General features: G+C 42.8%; 1 pseudogene; it reads right to left on the minus strand.

Moving 5' to 3' along the window:
- LOC131276665 (kelch repeat and BTB domain-containing protein 4-like) overlaps nt 1-20,289 on the minus strand; it is a 169,506-nt pseudogene that overhangs the window by 2,641 nt on the left and 146,576 nt on the right.

The following is a 20,289-nucleotide window of genomic DNA, read 5'->3' on the forward strand; positions in this document are numbered from 1 at the left end:
TTTCCTAGTGTCAGGCAGAAAAAAACAAACACAAAACAAACAAAAACAAGAACAACAAAAACCCCAACCCCTCACAACATTTGGAGAGATTGGTTTCATTAAAGAGATGCTTTGTCATATATACCCCACTGAACACAATGGAATAAAAATAATTCTAGAGCTATTTACACTGTTGGGTTTATTTAATTTATAGGTGGTTTCCAATTTTCAATTTTTAATTTTTTAGGGAGTCACATTGGATAGAACCCAGGACCTCGTACGTGTGAAGTGTGCTCAACCACTGAGCTATACCTGCTCCGCTATAGATGGTGTAAAGGTGCTCTAAATAAGTGCTTCCCAAAATGCATTTCCAGAGCAACATCATCAGCATCACCTGGGACATTGTTAGAAATGCAAATTCCTGGGCCCCACCCTAGAACCACTAAATCAGAAATTCTGGGGGTGGGTGTCCACAAAGTGTGTTCGAAATAAACCTCCAGGGCATTCTGATTCAGTTTGAGCTGAGAAATACTAATCTTAACTGTTAGTAGACTGGGGTCTTTAAACAGTGGTTGCTGGAATCCTAAATTTGTCTGCTCCTCTCTCTCATTTTTCCCCCCGGAGTACCTTCTCTTGTTCCTCAGTCCCTCAAGGCCCTTTGAAACCTCTACTCTTGGGGTCTGGGTGGGTGCTCAGTGTTAAGATGGGCCGGGAACACTGCCTGTAATCTTGTTAGGACTGAGCAATTCAACTGTAGCTTCTGACCTCGTTTTATGAAACAGGAATGCTAAACCTTTAGGCGGGTCTAGGTAGCTCTCTGCGTACTTGTCCTCCCCACCCTGCCCACCGCCACCACTGCAAAGAAAGCAAAATATTGCCTTTATGTCTCTCGGCATCATATGGGAAAGGTATTTAGAGCAGTATCCTGGCAATTTTAAACCTGTGATTGTGGAAGAAACTTTCCATTTGCTTTCTGTATATGCTTTATGTGCAGGAAGTCGACAGCAAACCTAGAATTTGAAGAGCTCACTGCATTGAAAGAAGCCTAGCCATTTTCTATGCTATACGTGAGACTTAGGGGTGCTGAAAAATGTCAGCTTGCTAAGCTGACTAAAGATAGTCTCTCCTTCCTTGTTCAAAGGCTTTGGGATGGGTGGGGGAAGATTGGTGATACAGACTCATTGATCCTATCCAACAAAGTTTGCTGGAACCAATTGTATCTAAGAAAAACACATTGGTGTGGCATTTTTTCTCACCACTAGAACAGCTCTCCATAAAGTGTGGGTGTCACTTGAAAAGGGCATCATTTCCAGTGAATTTTGAAAGTATCACAGAGGTTATTGATTGATCAGTCTGACCATCAGCATGACTTGGATCAGCATGGAGCTGTTCCTATGATCCAATTTTCAGAGCTCACGGGCACCTTCACTCCCTGGCAAACAGCATTAGCAAGGGGGCCAGAGGGTGGGGGTGGAAGGCGTGCAGGAAAAGTTTGACAGAAATGTGGCAAGAATGAATGGTTTTGTATCATGGTCAGGTTGTCCAGCTGACACAGGTTGGAAGCTGCAATTATTACCTCTCAGGTATGTTGGATGTTTAAAAATCTGATCTACTGTTTTTATCTCTCCATCATTTTTATTTTTAAATTAATTAGTTATATTTATTTTTATTAATTGGAGAAGTTGAGAGTTTACAAAACACGCATGCATAACATACAGAATTCCCACATACTACCCTAGCACCAACACTGCATTTTTGTGGAACATTTGTTACAATTGATGAAAGAACATCAAAATATTACTAGTAACTATAGTCCATAGCTTACAGCAGGTGTTTTTTTTCCTGTAAACCACCCTTATTATTAATACCATGTAATGTTATTGTACAGTTTTTATATTTCATGAAAGAACAAGCTCATCTTTGTAATGGTCACCACAGTCCATAACCCGCCATGGGTTCCCTGTGCGTACAGTCCCATGCCTTTCACAGTCCCTCTAAACTATACACTCAACACTTCAGCATCAGCACAGAGTTGTGCTATCACCACAGTCAGTTTTAGAACCTTTTCATTATTCCAGAAAGAAAAATCCTATGCCTTCTTATATGTTATATTGTAACATTGCAAAAATGTTAAAATATTACTGTTAACTATAGTCTATAAGTTGCATTAGTTGTATTTTTCCCATACATCACCATATTATTAACTCCTTGTAATAGTGACATGCATTTTTTCTAGTTCATGGAAAAACATTCTTGTATTTGTCCTATTAACTGCAGTCATCCATCACCTGATTTATTTTCTTTTTAAACAGGCAATGTTAAGCCATGAGTAAGCTGAGAGCAAGTTCTAATCAATGAGGGATACAAATACCAACATTGGTAAAATCATCTTAAGATAATGTTAGTGTCTACATTTGTGTTTGCTTATTCTCCAACTCATATTTACAATATAGACATGGGTGAGAAGTACCCCGCCCAGCCATATTCCCTGTGCAGTACAAATGATAGTTACACCTAGTATACAAATAGCTCTTAAAATGACCAATTGACAGTCTAGGCAAGTGATTGCTAAGTGTCCACTCGCTTGCTCTTGGATGGTATGGATGAATGGATGAACAATTGTATGTGAGTAGATAGGTATCCTATCTACTCATCATTTCACAGTGTTAGGAGGTTTGTTGAGTGGCCTTTGGCAAAGTGTGATCTCTTTGTGGAATCAGTTTTTCTATTTATGAAATGATGGGACTGGACAAAATGATACTTAATTTCTTTTCCAGCTCTGACATTTCCAGTTTTTTTTTCCAGGGGCAGCAGTTGATTTGAGCAGAATGAAAGATGCTGAGGGTGCTCTGTTTTCTGGGAAAAAGTTTCCTGGTGTATGAACTCTGGACCATTTAATAAGAAAAGTAATCATCATATTTGCAGCTGGGTGAGTCCACTCTAGGGCTTCTTCTACCATCTCTTGGCTCCCTGGACTGATGGTGTTGGAATCCTGCAATCAGACGAGCTGGGCATGAAGTACTCCTAGGCTAAGACAGGCACCCTCCTTTCTGGAGCTAAGGGTCCCAAGGGACTTTGCTTCTCCTTAACACTCTTACCTGCTTCCCTCAGGGCACATTGTGGTGGGGGACATAGGAATGTATCTCTTTCCTCTGCACAAAAGCATAGCATGCTGTGATTTATTCACACTGATTCTTATACACTTTTTCAACTTTGTGAGCCTGCCACATTCTCTGCCCATTTTCTCCTCCCTCTTAGGACATTTGTCTGTCCTAAACATTTAGGAAGGAAGGGTACTCCTTTGGTAATAATCACATTCCTTCTCCAGTCTGGCAGCCTGTGCCCGATCGTTTATTGTGACATTTTTCCCTGGCAAGAGCTTGTAGTGTTGCTGGAAGTTTGAATGTAGCACTGCCTTCAAAGCACCAGATTCTGTACAGGATGCTAAGTGTGGCATTTGGTTATTATTCCAGTGGTCTGCAAACTCCTTAGAGACCACGATTGTGCCTATCCTTCTTTACATCCCCCTTGCTTAGCACATTGTGGAGTTTGAGCAATGTTGGTTGAATAATACAGTAAGTTCAAGACCTACCTCCGTAACTCTTATGAGAGACTTGGCCATCTGGATTCTTAGGACAGCTAAGGAAGAGGTAATGGCATTTGTTTTGGCAAGAAGGATGACCACTTAGACTTCTGGCCATTTTTGTGGGTAATTTGTTCACAGGCTGCTCAGGTCAGATGATGGTAAATTTCCATCATAAGAGATTGCCAGGTAGAAAAATTCTGGTCAACTGTTAACTTAATGTTGTTAAAGGTATGCCTAGGCTCAACCTTTGTTCTCTTGCTGGGGCATCTGGGCTTACAGTTCAGTTTTGTTTGCTCTTGCAGCCCAGCTTCCAGATACATAACAGGTCAATGGACCGACTCAGCCTGTCTTCCCACCACACCCCCCTGAGGGCCTGTGCCATTGGTCAGTGCTTCCCTAGGAAGGAGGTGGGCTCACCATCAGCCTGGGTGTGTGCTCTGGAGATCAGGAGAATCATCCTGCAATAGGGGTGATTGACATCTTGGCTGGCACTGATCTAGATGACAAAACTGAAGGGCTGCTTTATTAAGTGGCCAGTCCAATATGATGAAGTGTGAGAACAGATCAAATAATAATTATTCTGGGGGGAAAAGTGAGGGTTGGAGTGGGGTGATAAGAGGTGTTTTGCCCATTTATCCAATGGCCTATTACTTTATATGTTTTATGGATTTAGAGCAAGTGATTTTATTTGTTTAAGTGAAAAAAATATATACTAAAGTATGGAGAAGTTCAGTGGCCTTTTCCTCAGACTAGTTAATAGCAATGCTGGGTCTGGAATCCAGAACTTTTGACCAAATCCCTTTCTATTAGACCATATGCTCTCAAAATATCTAATAATTTCTGTCCTATTGTTTGTTCACTGGATATCCACTGCCTAAAAGCTTTCTAATACTTATGGGAGAATCCCAATTACTCTCAAAACCATTTACCAAAGCAAATATCCCATTTCCCTATCTCTGCTCCTTAGGTGACTTCTCAGTTAGGAAAAATCAAATATTTGCTTGAACAGCCAAGGAAGCTAAAACAAAGAGCAGTTATTGTTCTACTTTTTCTAAGTTTTTGTATTTATTTTTATTAGAAAAGTTATACAAGCAAGTTGAAAGAATATTAGGTAAGAGAAAAAAATGAGATTTTTAATTTCACTATCCAAACTTGGTATCACAACTGTCATTGAGAGTATTTCTTTCCAATATATTTTTTCTGTTCCCATTTCTTTCCACAGAGTTATAATTACATTGTTGATAATATTTGATAGTTTCTTCTACTTAATATTATAACAGAGGAATTCTTCTTCATTACGTATTCTTCAAGTCTTCCACACTTTATAAGGCTTATTATATTTAGTGGCTATACCATAATTTACTAAATCATTCCCATAGTTTTGAAATTTTTCCTTTTTCCCCATTTTCATGCACCACTGCTGTGAACCTTTTTAAGTATAAATATGTTTTTCATTATTTAGAATTATTTCTTTAGATTAGAGCAAAAGGAGTATGCATTTTAAAGACTATTGGTATACACTGTCCAATTATTTTTCAAAATGGTCTACCAATTTACACTGCCTACAGGATGTTTATTTCACCAACCAGTTTTATGAATTATTATTTTTTTGCTAATTGATAGGTGAGAAATAGTAACCTATTTCAATATACATTTCTTCTATTTTGCTTTTAATGACTTTTTCTCTCTTTGTTTACCATTGTATGTTGGGGTTGATTAAAAAAAGGATTAAATACTGGTGTTCTTCTGGCTGCTCTCGAAAGGCTGCTCCAAGGCCCGGAAGACGAGCCCCCCCGTGACGAGGTAGACCACCACGACCACGAAGACGGCGACCACCGTTTTCCACTTCATGACGGTCTGCAGGCCCCCCTGGGAGGCGCCTTCCATTCTGGCCACCACCGTAGCTCGGGAGGAGATGGAGAGGCGTGGGCCCAGATAGTGCCCGTTAGTGGCCGCCTTGGGCTGACAGGCCGGCGCCGCCGCAGGAACAGCCACTGGGGGGAACGAGGAGGGGGGGAGCAAAGAGAGTTTGTTCATCAATATGCAGCACAAAACTTGTGACGAACAAAGCAGAGACGATATTCCTAAGCCAGCTTTCAGTTTAAAAGTTGGTTCACCAAGCCTGCAGTTAGGGAATTCGATCAGTTGCTAGGTGCCTTTTTGAAATCTAAAAAATGAGCACCAAGAGTCCTAGTTTTAAAAATATATAGTATTGGGAAGTGGATGTGGCTCAAGCCGTTGGGCACCTGCCTACCACATGGGAGGTCCTGGGCTCAGTTCCCCGGGCCTCCTAAAGAAGGTGAACAAGACAGCAAGCTGACACAACAGGCTGGCGCAGTGAGCTGACACAAGATGTCACAATGAGGAGACAAAATGAAGAAACACAATGAGAGACACAACAAGCAGGGAGCAGGTGTGACTCAAGCACTTGGGCACTCCCCTCCCACATGGGAGGTCCTAGGTTTGGCTCCTGGAGTCTCCTAAAAAGAAGATGAGCAGACACAGAGAGTGCACAATGAACAGACAGCAAGCACAAACAATGGGGGGAGAGGGAGGGCAGGGAATAAATAAATAAATGAATGAATGAAAAAAAAAAAAAAGGATTAAATACAAGAAACTTTAAAAAACATTAAAAATCTGTAACATACTTATAAGATTAAATCAGTGAATGGAATCATAGGAAACTAGCTTATTTTGATCAAGATGGGTCATTTTGAGAAATGCGATTGATAGTTCCAAGGGCAATAAGAAGGTTTATTTTGTTTTGTTTTGTTTTTTTGTAGTGGGCAGGGGATTGGATTAAAAAAGAGCTATATAGTCACTGGGGGCTGAAATTACTCCTTATACTTTCAGAAATTTCTAGAATACTGAGGCTGGATAACAGACATTCTAGGCAGCCTTTCCCCAGTGTATACATGTATTTCAGAAATTTTGCTATTGTGTTCTTATTTTATTTATTTTACTTGCTTAAAATAAGCAAAAAAAAAAAAAGATTTGTTTACTTTAAACTAAATACTTATTATTTTTAGAAAATCTATTTGTGAATGATGTGACCTGGGTATCCAGTATCCAGATCAACACAATATTTTGCTCATAATACACCAGAGTCATCCTTCCATCTAATTAATAATAAGAGATAAATGAGCCCTTTCACCAAAAACTCCAAAGGCAGTGAAGAGCTGTGGGATCCAGAGGTGTCATTTGTAGATCCTGTCTGAGATGTTTGGGAATAATTATTGCTAAGCATAACCATGTGGTCTGCTTATAAGACACATCTACTGTTGGTCCAATTTTTCTTTGTTGCACCTCATACTGGTAGCTGTATGGTGTTTATAAGGATGTTGCACTTTCTGTCTCTCTTGAAGGAAAGTATTTGCTTCATGTGAATTTTTCTTAACCTTGCTCTGCAGATTAAAGAAGCTTAAGGACTACACAGATTTCATGGCTTCCAAATGCTCATTCATGAAATTCCAGTAAGAATGAGCATCCAGAAGAGAAACTAGTGCAATCGGAATGACTCAGAATTGAATTATAAATGATTCAAAGCAATTGAACATTGCTTACTCAAAAGCCAACAGTGAGGAGGAACTCTTTTGTTTTTGGAAATAAGGTGCTTGCTTGTAATTGGATGTGACGGCAAAATGACAATAGAGAAAAAGAATATGCTAGTTCTTCTAACTCTCTTCTCCTTTCTTGTTCTGTATTGAATGTAAGGAATAGAAGGGATTGACTAGATGAAACAAAACTGAATGAGAGACAGGTATTTCCGAGAGTTTGGGACAAAATGAAAAAGATAGAAAAAGAAAAGACAAGCAGACCCGACTGACCACCTGGAGCTGGGCACATTCACGACCAGTAAATTGGTCTCCTATGTGCCCTGGTTCTTGCTGCACCCTGGACTGTTAACACGCCTTGCATAAAAAGGAGAAAAGAAAGGAGGAAAAAAAAATCTGTGTGGGAGGCTCTGAGTGCATACAGTCTGTTCCGTGCTCCACCACAGGCAGGCACGGATCAATAAATCAATAGGGAATGTTCACTGGCTGTAAAATGGGTAGAGGATCGAGTGTCAAGCCGCTCTAAGATAGATGGACAGTGGGCTTGCTGTCTGCTGAAAGGCCAGAGGTGACTACCACCTTGAAATGAGATCTGTGACCAGCAGCCTAGCAGCCCTTTGAACTGGAAGTCTATGATTGAGGACCTGGGCATGGCTTAAAGCAGTCCCAGGGTGACCCACAGTGACATCCCTCTCTGCTTTGCGTATCACCCCCAAACAGTCACACCTCTTGGCGGGGCTGACGGTTTGCCAAGAAGATGCTGGCTGCTGTCTGCCCTGGCCTGTTGTACTCTGTCATTGAAGTAAAGGCCGCAGGAGACTGAATCAGAAATTACCAGATGCCCTACTGGTAGGAAGCATCGATCGGAAAGGGCAGGGATTTTCTGCACAAAAATCCCTTTTTTGTATTTTTCCTTTTATAAAAAGGGGGTTTAACATAATATGGCAGTGCTTTCACAGCATGGCACTGGATGTTAACCCTTGCTTTCGTGGACTTAACCTAAGGCTGCCGTGGGGGTGGCTCCAGTTGTCTCTCTGAAACCAGAGAGGCAGGCACTTTCTATTTGGAGGGCTTTTAGGTCAGGCCAGCCTGGCTGTGTGGTGGCCCTTTTGGAGCAGTGGGTGGCTTCTGCTCAGCTGTTGTCAGGCCAGCATTGCTGCAGGGTTTACACACAGAGAGCCGCAGCCTGGCTCCGGAGTCCCTGTGGCTGCGGCAGGCGGGGGTTGGTGTACGGCTCGTCCTCTCTGTGACCCCCAACTTATTCTCACCTTTGAGGATACAAGGCTCCTTAACCTCTTGAAACTGAGACCAAGGTCTCACTTTGGCTTCAAATGCTGTGCAATCAACCTCCTGCTTAGTTATCAGAATGTGGCTCTGAGCGGAGGATGCAAAGGGCTCCTGGAGAAAAGAAAATTTTCCGGTGATATTGCAGCTTATTGGACATAAGCACAAGATGTACATTTTATTCCTTTCTTCATTCCTTTATTCAATAAATTATTTTTTGCTTTCTACTATGCATTAGTCAATGGGCAAAGAGATCAAGAAAATGTGGTTCTAGTTCTGAAAGAATTAGGGGACCACAAAAATGATTTCTGAAAGTTTTGTTTTTAATATGTCTTGAAGCTCTTATTTATTTTTAAAAAAAGACTTCATTTCTTTTGGTCTTTAAGGTTTTCTTATCAACTTTTCTGGGATAGATGGAAACAATAACAAGGTATATTAGATGAATGAATAAAATGAAGGCTGCATGTTATATTAGAAAGAGCATTGATGAGGGTTCATTCATTCATCCATTCATTCATTCATTCACTCACCCACGTATTCACTCATCCACTCATTTACTTATCCCACAAATGTTTATTTACTATTCCATAGCTGGCAAGCTACCGATATTATATTGTCTTGGTGGAGAGGCAAACATTTAACACATAGTCCTAACAAACAAATGTACAATTATAAGGGAGAGATCAAGGGTACTATGAAGAGAGGAGCAGGAAGATGTAATTTGGGAGGTCAGTGAAGGTTTTAAGTTAAGAGCTGAGGAGGAGTAGGAATTAGAGTGGTGAAAAGTGGGGACCCAGCTGGGCATCTCATCCCGTTTCTGTTGCCAACTGGTCATGTGACAGCAGACGAGGCCCCTGTCTTCCTGGGCCAATGCTTCCTCATCTGTAAACTAAGAGGGTTGAACTAGATAATCTCTAAAAGCCCTTTTGGCTCTGAATATTATGACTCTTTAAAAGGGTTTACTTACAGGAAGGCTAAGTCCATTAGAAGTCGCATTCCCAGGAGTGTTTCAGAGTGAGTCCAGAGTAATTCTGAGTGATTCCAAAAGAATACAGAGTTTTTGGTTGTTGCTATACAATCTCGGAGGAACCAGTTACAGCTGAAACATTTAGGAGCTACCATTTACAATGGATTTTTACTAAGGCTTTAAAAATGGCGGCATGATTCCTGGTCCACTCAGCCCATGGGGCCATGGAGAAAGACTGTGATGGGTTAGATTGTGTGTCCCTCAGATATTGTTATCAGAGCCTGTGGTTGGTGTCTAGGTTCTTGGCTTCGACATGAGAAAGAATTCAAGGACGGGTCACTACTTAATTAAGCAGCAGAGAATTCACTGGGGTGTAAAGCAAGAGAACAGAAATATACACCCCCTCAGACATGGGGGCGGGCATTCTCAAGGGAGAGAAATGTGGAGCTCTGCCCTGGAGTTCCCTGTCTAATGGGGGTACAGGACTCCAGGGTCTGTGCTGATAAGCAAGGGCTTAGGGTGCAGGGACCCAGGGGTGTGGGGCGCCTAGCAGTGTGGGGGTTGCTGTCAGGTGATGATTTGCTTCTGGCTGCTGTCCATGACCTCTGCAGGGCATGTCGACTGGCAGGGATTTGCCTCTGGTCACTGTCCACAAGGTGTGATGGTACTATTCATGTGGTGTGGGGTAACCTGAAAACTGGGTGGGTGGGTGGTGGTGGTGCCCCTCCTGCCCCTTCCTTCTTAGCTGGCTGCCTCTGATAACACAGCCTTTGGGTGTGTGTGCTGCAAGCTGCTGACTGTGTGCTGCAAGCTGCCCCTTCTTAACTTGCCTGCGCAACTCAGTGGGTTAATGCTAGCCAGTGGGCCAGTGCCTCAGTTTCTCCTACTAGGTCTATTAGGTACTCTGTTCCCTTCTTCCTTAGGTCCCTAGTCTATCCTGCCTCGATATGAGGTTTGATTACCACAACTTGATTTCTGGCTGAAGATAAGGTTTCATGTAGAAACACCAACAGGTTTCCCATTTATCAAAGATGTATTCAGGACTTACTGAGTGCCATGTATTGAGCTTGATAAATGACGAACAGAAAGATGAATCAGACATGGATTCTATATATCTGGAGCTATTTAACTGACCTTAGGAAAAAAAGTTGCATTAAAAAATTTAAATAATTTTCGGTATTTTTATTGACATGTACTAAACGCAGAACTGATCTCTCTCTTCCTTTCTTTATCCCTCCCCTCCCCTCTCCCTTTGTTTCTTTCTTTTTCTTTCTTTTTATAACTTTATATAAGATGTAAAATCCTTGTGGCCTTACTTCACCCCATGCCAACTTACTTGCTGTATAGATGGGGACACAGTGGTTCCTGTTCAGACCTTGGCATGTAATACTCTTAGTCTGTTTATAGGCATGCTATATCAGCTTCTGTCCCTAACTAAAACTCTGGACTCCTAATCCTAAAAACGGGTCTTGTTCATTGGGACAGTTACTCTCCATTGGTCAGAATGAGCAGGCAGTTGGGAGTTCCTGGTGGAGAGCACACAAATATAAGAAGTTGTTGGAAAGATGTTATTTTGAACCCGTATCTGTCTCGTCTGCTTTCCTCCCATCCAAGCTGATAAAAAGTGTTACTCACTCCCAATAACTCCCAGTCACAGCCAATATTGAAGTGGTGACCTGGGAGCCGTCAGTCCCCAGGATATGATGATATGAGGAGGTCCACACCGTGGTCTCTGGAGAAGGGTGATGAATGGAGACACCTTACAGCATGTCCCCACTGGCTTTGTGGGAGCTGTCGGTGTGGCTGGGAAGCCCTTTAAACATTGTCTCCTCAGATAAAGCAGATACAACCCCCAGATATTGGTTCCTTTGAAGGCTAAAGAGACCCATGAGAGTTATGGCCATGGCCGATGGGGTTAACTACCAGGGCAGATGACCCCTCATTGGAAATGGTGTTTATGTGTGATGAATCTGGACTCAGATGGGATCTCCCTTCATAAGACTTTCATGCTAATGTGCTGGAGGTGCAGTTAACGTTGGGATTTAAGATATATTTAGGGGATTTGACTCTCTGGACTGACAATGTGATAGCCAGGTCCTGAGCCTCAACAGACTCCAGCACCTACAATCTGATTTATTGGACTTACCACACTCAGCTAAGATGGAGTTGAAGAAGGACAATCACCACACCATGGAGCCTAGAGTGATTACAACTGAAAATGGGAGGATTGCATCCAGCATCCATGTGGAATTTGAGCCTCCTCTTGACATAGAGGTGCAATGGACACAACCAATCCAATGTCCACATAGAAGAGGTGGTATTGGATTGAGAAAAGTGGACATGGTGGACGATGGGTATGGGGAAAGGCAGGAAGAGATGAGAGGTGGAGGTGTCTTTGGAACATGGAGCTGCCCTGGATGGTGCTTCAGAGGCAATCACCGGACATTGTAAATCCTCACAGGGCCCACTGGATGGAATGGAGGAGAGTATGGGCCATGATGTGGACCATTGACTATGAGGTGCAGAGGTGCCCAAAGATGTACTTACCAAATCCAATGGATGTGTCATGATGATGGGAATGAGTGTTTTGGGGGAGAGAGGGGGGGTGGGGGAGTGGGGTTGAATGGGACCTCGCATATATATTTTTGATGTAATATTATTACAAAGTCAATTAAAAAAAAAAACAACATTGTCTCCTTTTAATCTGGCCTGTCTCTGATGCTGGGTATGTTGCTAGTTATTCTACCAAACACGGGCATTTCAATTGATTTTTCTTTTCAGTTGTAGCTGATTTAGAATTGCTTTAGGTCTATATCTGGGTAACATGAGTGTTGCAGATGCCCCTGGCAAGAGATCTCTTGAATTACCACACAATTATCTGGAAAGTCATCACCTTTTGGCCTTGCTGGTGCATCCTTTTTTGCAATCACCCCAGAAAAGCCTAGTGCTTCAGAGTTTAGGCTCTATGGAAATTTGGGCTCCATTCATCCCTCACTTATTAGCTCTGTGTTCTCATGAAAGGTAATGTTAATCTTTCCATATCTCAATTTCCTTATCCAGAAAATGGATTAGTGTGAGAACTTAATGAGATAATGCTTTTAAAGATCCTGGCAAATAGAAAGCATTCAAGAAATGTTAGCTCTTGTTATTGTTAATAGGAACTGTAACATGAATTTAACATAACATCTCGTCACCCACAGTTGTCAATAAATCTGACATCTAATGAACCTGAGTCCTGGGGATCTCACAAGGCCCCCTGGAGACCATTCCTGGACTCTGGAGGAAGCCTAGGGGTTCTTCTCACCCTGGGCCTCTGTCCATCTGCATACTCAGATCTCTGGTTTGAACCTGTCCTCAGCTCTTTGCCTCTAGTGCCTTCTTTTTTTCATCATGTCATATCAGCTTAGCTTATTCCTGGCCACTACAGTTTTCATCCCTTTGGGTCCCCACCCTGTCATATATATTCATTGGTTCCTCTTGAGCATCCTGGAGAATAAACCGCACCAACTGATGCTGTTCCCCATTTCAGGTGAACCCACTTCTCTTAGTATCTCCATGCAGCTCTCCTAAGGGACATCCTTACCATTATATTGAGGAACCATGTCCTTCCATGGACTCGTACATGAGACATTGCCACCCACAATTACCAAAGGTCATGTTTGGGGTTTGAAAGCAGATCTGATTTTCTGTTACTCAGCCCCTCCCACCTCATCCAGGCTTTGGGCCCCCTTCTATCTGCCCATCTTAGCCTCAACAGCCCTCTCTGTATCCTGGACCTTACCATGACTTTCTATTGACTTGCCATGCTCTTCCCAGCCCTGATCCTCCTTGCTAAGGGAGCTGGGCTCCATGACATTAGTAGAACAACCACAGAGTCCTGTGACTCTGGTCCACAGTTTGGTCCTTTATTCATCTTCTGTTTCTCTGAGATTCTTTTCGCACTGATGTTTCAACCCCTCCTTGCAAGGTGGTGTTCTTCAAAAGCCTTTACAGAGAAAATAGAGGCTACCTGCTGGCATGTGAGTTCCCAGTTCCTGCTTCTTTCTACCTCAAATCATTCAACCTCTCATTTTCCTTTTGGTCTCAGAGGCAAGGGTGCCTTCGCTTTTCTCTGCTCTGCTCCTGGGAAAGCCACCGCAGTCACCCCATCTCTCCTTCATCTTCAGTCTTCTCTTTACTGCCTCATTCTTTTCTACCTTCAAATGCCCACAGTGCTACCCCCAAGAAACTGGAAAAACAATCAATGCTCCTCCCAGTCAAAATCCTTGACTGACATTGCTGCCTACACAGACTCCCTTGAAAGATGCTCTAGACATTTAGTTTTACCTGATTTTACCTTAGGGGAGAAAAGCAAGGGTACACAGTAGTTTCATTGGGGCTGCAGCCTCCTGGGCTGCCACAGGCAGTCTCTAAGTCCTATTGATTCCTTATTCATAAAGTCTCTTACATCTGCTGTCTATTTCTGCCCTCCCCATCCCCATCCAGGTTTTTATCACCTCAGACCTGAGATATTACCTGAGGTTTCTAACCAATCTCTCCAGGCTACAACCAGCTGGCAGGTAAATCTTTATCAAACAACACACTGGCCAGGCCAGTACCTTGTTAACCAAGTAAGGGTGATTCCCTACCATCCACGGGGCAAAGTGCTAACTCCTGATTTTCCAAAAGTCAGGGCCACCCACAATTAGGCCAAATCCCCTTTCTAATCTCATTTCTTATAAAGATCTGAGTATACTCCAACATGTTGTCACTGAAGTCCACTTGCATCCCAGCGTTCTTACCGTTATCCATCATGTCTTCCTTTTGAGGTGACTTTTCCTTCCTCCTGCTCACTCACTGAAAGTGTACACGTCCTCTTATTCCTGTCTCCAGCAACACCTCTTCCTCAGGTTCTCTCCTGCCCTGAACACCCGGGCATGACCTCTCTCTCTTATCATCCCACTTTGGGTCTCTATGGCTCTTTCAGTCCTCTCAAGTAAAATGGGAATTTATTCATTTTATTGGTGAAGCTTAGATAAAATATATTTGGGCTAAAAATTGACCTTTTCCCTGTGTGCATCTGGACTCAGAACATTTCTTCTCCATCCCTTCCCTTAAATTTTATTTTTAGTACAAATAATACTCTGTCTTGGATAAAGTTTTAGAACTACAGATAATCAAAGGCAAATAATTTTTCAAAGATGACCATTGTTACTCTCTTAGTGTATAATTTTCCAGTCTTTTTCCATGGCACATACTCTTGCTCATTTATTAAATATTTCCTACCACCTTTGTTTTGAGCACTAAGGATAAAATCAATCAGATATGCATTGGTTCTGCCAGGTTGTACTGATATTCTATTGCATATAATATATAAAATATACAAATGTAATATACACAGGCATATAAAAATATATGTGCATGCATGTATATATAAAACGTATAACTGATACATACATTTACCAAAAGAGGATTATACTATACATCCTACTTTATAACTTCCTTATTTCATGTAACAGTATATCATCATATCTTAATGCCAAAAATATACATATACATCATTTTTTAAAAGGCAGCAGAGAATTCTATCACAGGCATGTATCAAAATTTATTTATCACACACTCCAGGGATTTAGACCATATCTTTAAATGCTAAAAATATGACCAACTAGAGCTTCACAAATGACTTTTCTGAACAAACAAAATAAAGTTTATTTTCCTGGCCAAACACGCCAGGACTGTGCTGTGGAGGTTGACTTGTCCATTCTGCCTGTCCAGGCTTCTGGTCCTGTGCTCTGATTAGTTGGTGGTCTTGAGGTTGTCTTTTAGTTACATGGGCATCAGTGATAGAGAAAAATAGAAGCCCTGTCACTCAAAGTCCTTCCATTATGCTCCATAAAAGGCAGCATTGAATAGCATGGCAGGAAATACCTGCTGTCTTAAGTGGAAAAAGTAGAAATAGTTGTGATGGGAACTTACAGGGTTTGTTTGGAAAAGGTGAAGGAAAAGCCATTGTTCCTCTTACTTCTTCACAGGCAGGGAACTTCCATCAGGCAAGTGTGATGAATGTGTGGCCTTATGCCCCTGAAAGATTATGTGGCCATCATTTCTGAGCAGCTACTACATCTCAGGCATGGCATTGTATACTGTAGAGAGCGAAGAGATGAGTGAGATATGGGGCCCTCTCTCCAAGAGCTTGGGAGTAAGGGAGTTGATTTGGATAAACAGAAACAAAATGCCACATAGACCACCAGTGCTGTAATGGAACATACAAAACGATAAGGAAGTCAGAGGAGGGAGCAGTTGCTTCCTCTAGAATGGATCAGAGAGGGCTTCATGGAGAACACTGGACTTGAGCTGGGCTAGAAAGATTTATAGTGACAGGCACCGGGAAGAAAGGGCAGTCCACACAGGTAAAACAGTAAAATCAAAGACAAGGGAAAATGGTGGTGGTGGCAGTGATGATGTTTGGAGACCATCCGGAGGAATCTAAAATATCAAGCCAGGAGATGACACTTCGTGTGTGTGGCAAAGATGGTTAGTTATCCATCAATACTTCCTGCTCCTCTGCTTGCCTTTCATTGTGTGGAAGTGGTCCTGGAAAGCAGGCGAGACATATCAAGGCCCCTGTGCTTCTTGGCAGAGCCATGTGACTAGGTCTCACCTGTAGAATGTGAGCAGAAGTAATGCACATGCCACTTCCAGGCTGAGATGTTTAAGGAGTGAGTATGTGCCTTCTCCACCCTTTTTCTCCTCTTATCTGCCACTTAGATATTGACCCCCAAGGTAAGCATTGAAGCCTCATGTTGAAGAAGATGTCAGAGCCACTGGCAGCTCAGATTGCATGGAGCAGAACACCCACCTACCCACCCTCCTCTAACATGGACTGCTTTGGAAGTTACATGATCAAGAGATAAGCTGCTGAAGTGTTAAGCTACCGAAAGTTTGGCAATTTGTTTGTCCCAGCTGTTTGCCTATCTTACATAATACAGGACATATAAAGGAGTACTGCGGAGGGGAGCATGGGTGTGGGGGGAGGTTATAGTTTGGAGCTAGTCTTCCCTAAGTAAAAGATGCCTTTGTTACGCAATAACTGCAGGTTTGAGGACAGGGGGCTTCCCTCCCCTCCATGACACTGAGCATGTGTGTTGATAAACAGATATCTTCCTGGCTCATTCTGAACTCGTTTCATAGCCAGATCTTGAAAATAAAACCTAAACTCCCCTGCTTAGAAAGTGTTAATATTAGGCCTTTTCAGTTCACATACCATTTTTTACACATGGCTTTCTTTCATCTTCTGGACAGTTCTATGTGGTGATGATATTTGTATCTTATTGATTTGGGGCTCAGAGAGATTTAGTGGGTTGCCTAAAGCTGCAGAGCTCCAGGATTCAAACTCAGGTTTTTTTTTTTTTTTAATTCTTTGTTTGTGGCACACGATAAGCATCTATAAACTCTCCTTTTCTGTAAGTAACAAGCAAGTTGAAGAACACTGCCCTAGCCAGTTTCTCCCTTGCAAGATGAAAAGGAAGACCACAAGGCTTTCGAAGCTCAGGCAGTACTGATCAGTGAAGGCCTTTACAGTAGGTAAGAAACTCAGTCCACACTTTCAGATGTGAAAGAATATATCCATTTCTTAATTTTTCTGGTATCAAATGAAATCATACTCAGAGCCTCAATATTTATTGATGGGCTCCTGGGAAATTCAACCTCCATCTCATTACCCGGACTTCTCCCCTGCTGAAATAACCCTAAGCAGTGTGCGGAAAGCAGGGCCAGACTCTTTTACATCTAGCCCAGACTCGCTCCCACTGAGCACCCCATTGGGCAAGCCTGAAGTCAAATGGCTCTCTGCTTTGATGGCACATTTGAGGTATCCATCTTTGTGGAGTTACCTCCTTAAGAGTATCTTCAAAACCATTTAGATCTTGCTACCTCCCTCAGGTGCTCCCCTATGGGGAAGCCCTTGCTGCTCTCTCTCAGTGACCTTCCTGAAGGGAAATGTTTCCTTTTTTTTTTTTGGTTATCCTTAAGGTCTCTCCTGCATTATCACCTTAATTAGTTCAGGATTTTGCAGTGGGGAATTTTGCAAAAGTCCCTGAGGCAAGGGGTAGCTAAGGATCAGGCGTCCTGCCTAGAATAGGGGCACTGGAATATATAGGGAAAGCACAGTCAAATTAATAACTCAATACATAACCCTGTGGTGCCCACATGGACCTCTAAGTGAGGTGGTCTTTCCTTCCAGGAGGGGCTTCTTATAGAGAGGTACTGGCAAGTCACTTCTTTGGCTCTGCTGTGGTCTAGCCACCCCTGGCACATACCCTTCTCAGATGTAAAGGAGTCACATGGCAGGGTAAGGATGCACCTCTGTTTGCAGCTGGGAGGTGGGGCTGTGGTTCTCACCCTGTGCCTCAGAGACAGTTCGGTCATGTGTAACATTCTGTGCTGAGTGCCAGTGAGGCAAACCAAGACGAAGAACCATTCCTCAAGGGCAATAGTCCAGGGCAGGGTTTCTTAACCTTGGCACCAGTGCCATTTTGGGTTGGATGTTTTTTATTGCAGGGGCTGTCCTGTGCTTTGTAGAATGTTTAGTAGCATCACACGCCTCCACCCACTAAATGCCAGCAGCTCTACCTATTCCCTCAGTTGTAACAGTCAAAAATGTTTCCAGACATTGCCATATGTCCCCTAGGGGGCTAAATTACTCTAGGTTGAAAGCCACTAATCTTGAAAACTGAATATGAAAAGTACAAAAATGGATGTGTTCAAAGTAGAGACCTTGCCCAGGGGAGGAAGTGATTAATTCTTTCTGAACTGGAGATGATTCATAGAAGACCTAACCAAGGCAGTAACACTGGAGAAAGTTTTGAAGGATGGATAAGGGTTCTATAAAAGAATACAGTATAGAAGTAATTCCTGGTGGAGGGAAGTGGATATGTAGGGCATGGTGAAAGTTAGGTTTACCAGAGAATAAAATATGAGAGAAGAATGGCAGAAGATGAAGTTGTGGAGGCAAACTCATATGTGCATTTCACAAAGAGAGGATGCTTTATACAAGGTTGAATCCTGAGTTGAAGTTATCAGGTAGAGAGGTAGAGAACATTCCAGGCTGAGAGGTTAAATGCAAAGGTGCAGAAGAAGCCCAGAATAGCCTCATACAGATTGGGGGAGAATTTGTCCTGAGAAAGCCATGTCCATATACCTATGGTTTAATAAGGCCTGGAATGAAAATTTGGTCATAATATTTTTAAAGAACATCTTATCATAGTGGGAGGAATGGCAGCATTGATACTTCCCAAATATCAGATTTGCTTGATACAAAATCTGATTCACCAATTTGTCCAAAATTGCCTTAGAAATTCATTTATTCAACAAATAGTGAATACCCCTCCTTTGTCAGGCCATGATCTAGGCAGTGGGAATGTGATGGAGGATGTGGAACTTAGGGTGTAGTAAGATAACTCCTGATAATGATAAGTGCTATGAAGGATACAAAGCAAAGGATAAAAACTAAGTGAGGAGTAGTGGAAGAGAAAACCTCTTTGAGGGGCAGGTGTTTGAGCTGAGACCTGAATGGTGAGAAGTTGCTGGCCACCCAAGATTTCTGGGCGATAGAGGTATCAAGGCCCTGCGATGGAAACAAGCTTAACATTCTCAAGGACAAAAAAGGATGCCAGAGTGATGACTTGGAATAAGCAAAGGGCAGAAAAGTGAAGAGCCAGTTTCTTAAGACCTTGCAGGCCATGAGAAGAAGTCTGGATTTTTTTTTTCTCAGTCCTGTGGGAAAGCACTGGAAGTCTTAAGCAGGAAAATGGCCTAAAGGCTAGACTTGTAGCATCAACATTCTGTATCAGTTTCTCCCTCTCAAGAATTTGGGGTTTAACTGGAGAGGCAAATTTATTTGCACAGTAATAATACACTTTGGTATGCTTTATCGTTTTTGATGAACTCTCTTTCCTATCATATTTTAGTCTCAAAACAACCTTATGGACAGAGCAGGCTAGATAAGGAAACTATAAATTATTTATAAAAAGTCAGTCTTTGACTCATCCTCTTATTCTTCATCCTATGTGACTGCCTTGGGTACACATATTGATTTTTCAGGAAGCCTATGCTGTCTGGCCTCTGCTCCAGGTGGAGTTATTTACTAGCCCTGTCCCAAGATGCCTCTCTACCTTGCACAGACTTTTATTATTGCTAGTATTTTGCACCTATCTGTGCAACAAATGAACTCCTAGCATTCAAAGCCTCTGTTTTTGTTCTCCTCTGTGTCCTAGGAAACAAAACGGGCACTCAAACCCCTGTGTGTTGAATGAGTGACTGTCAACTCTGCAGGGCTAACTTGTGGAGGGGAGGCCCATGTGAGCAGAGGCCCTTCTTGGTTCCACCTCCTCCTCCTCCTGAAGAGGGTGGGTGCTAGCAGAGCAGGTGAGGGGCAGTGGGAGAAGGGTGTGCCTGAGCACAGATCATACTGAGGAGCAGGAGTGAGATGGCTGGAAAGGGGGCAGGGCCCAAATGGTGGAGGCTATGAATGCCGAGCTCAGGAGTGAGACTCTTTTGGGTAGACAGAGAGGCAGGGAAGAAGGGCTGGGGCGGGGGTGGGGGTGGGGGTGGGGGGGGGCGGGGGGGTGGGGGGGCGAGGCAGTGAGGGCTTCTGAGTAGGGGATGAAGTCATTGTTTTGGGAAAGACAGAAAGTGAGAGAAGCGGGCATGTTTGAGACAAGCCAGGAGGGAGTTTTCACAGTTGGGCTTGAGGTAGCAAGTTCTTGGGGAAGGGTGATGGGAATGGGAAGGGAAGGCCCAGAGAAATGATGGCCAGCCTTGGGCAGCCTCCTAGGCCAAAGTAAGCCTTCACTGCTCTTGAGGAAGTTTGTGTGGTTTAATGTTGGATTCAGGTTTCAGTTTTGCTACTGCCTACACTCTTCTGAGGACTGAGAGAA

The sequence above is a fragment of the Dasypus novemcinctus genome, chromosome 3 (assembly GCF_030445035.2).
Source record: "Dasypus novemcinctus isolate mDasNov1 chromosome 3, mDasNov1.1.hap2, whole genome shotgun sequence".
Lineage (NCBI taxonomy): Eukaryota > Metazoa > Chordata > Mammalia > Cingulata > Dasypodidae > Dasypus > Dasypus novemcinctus.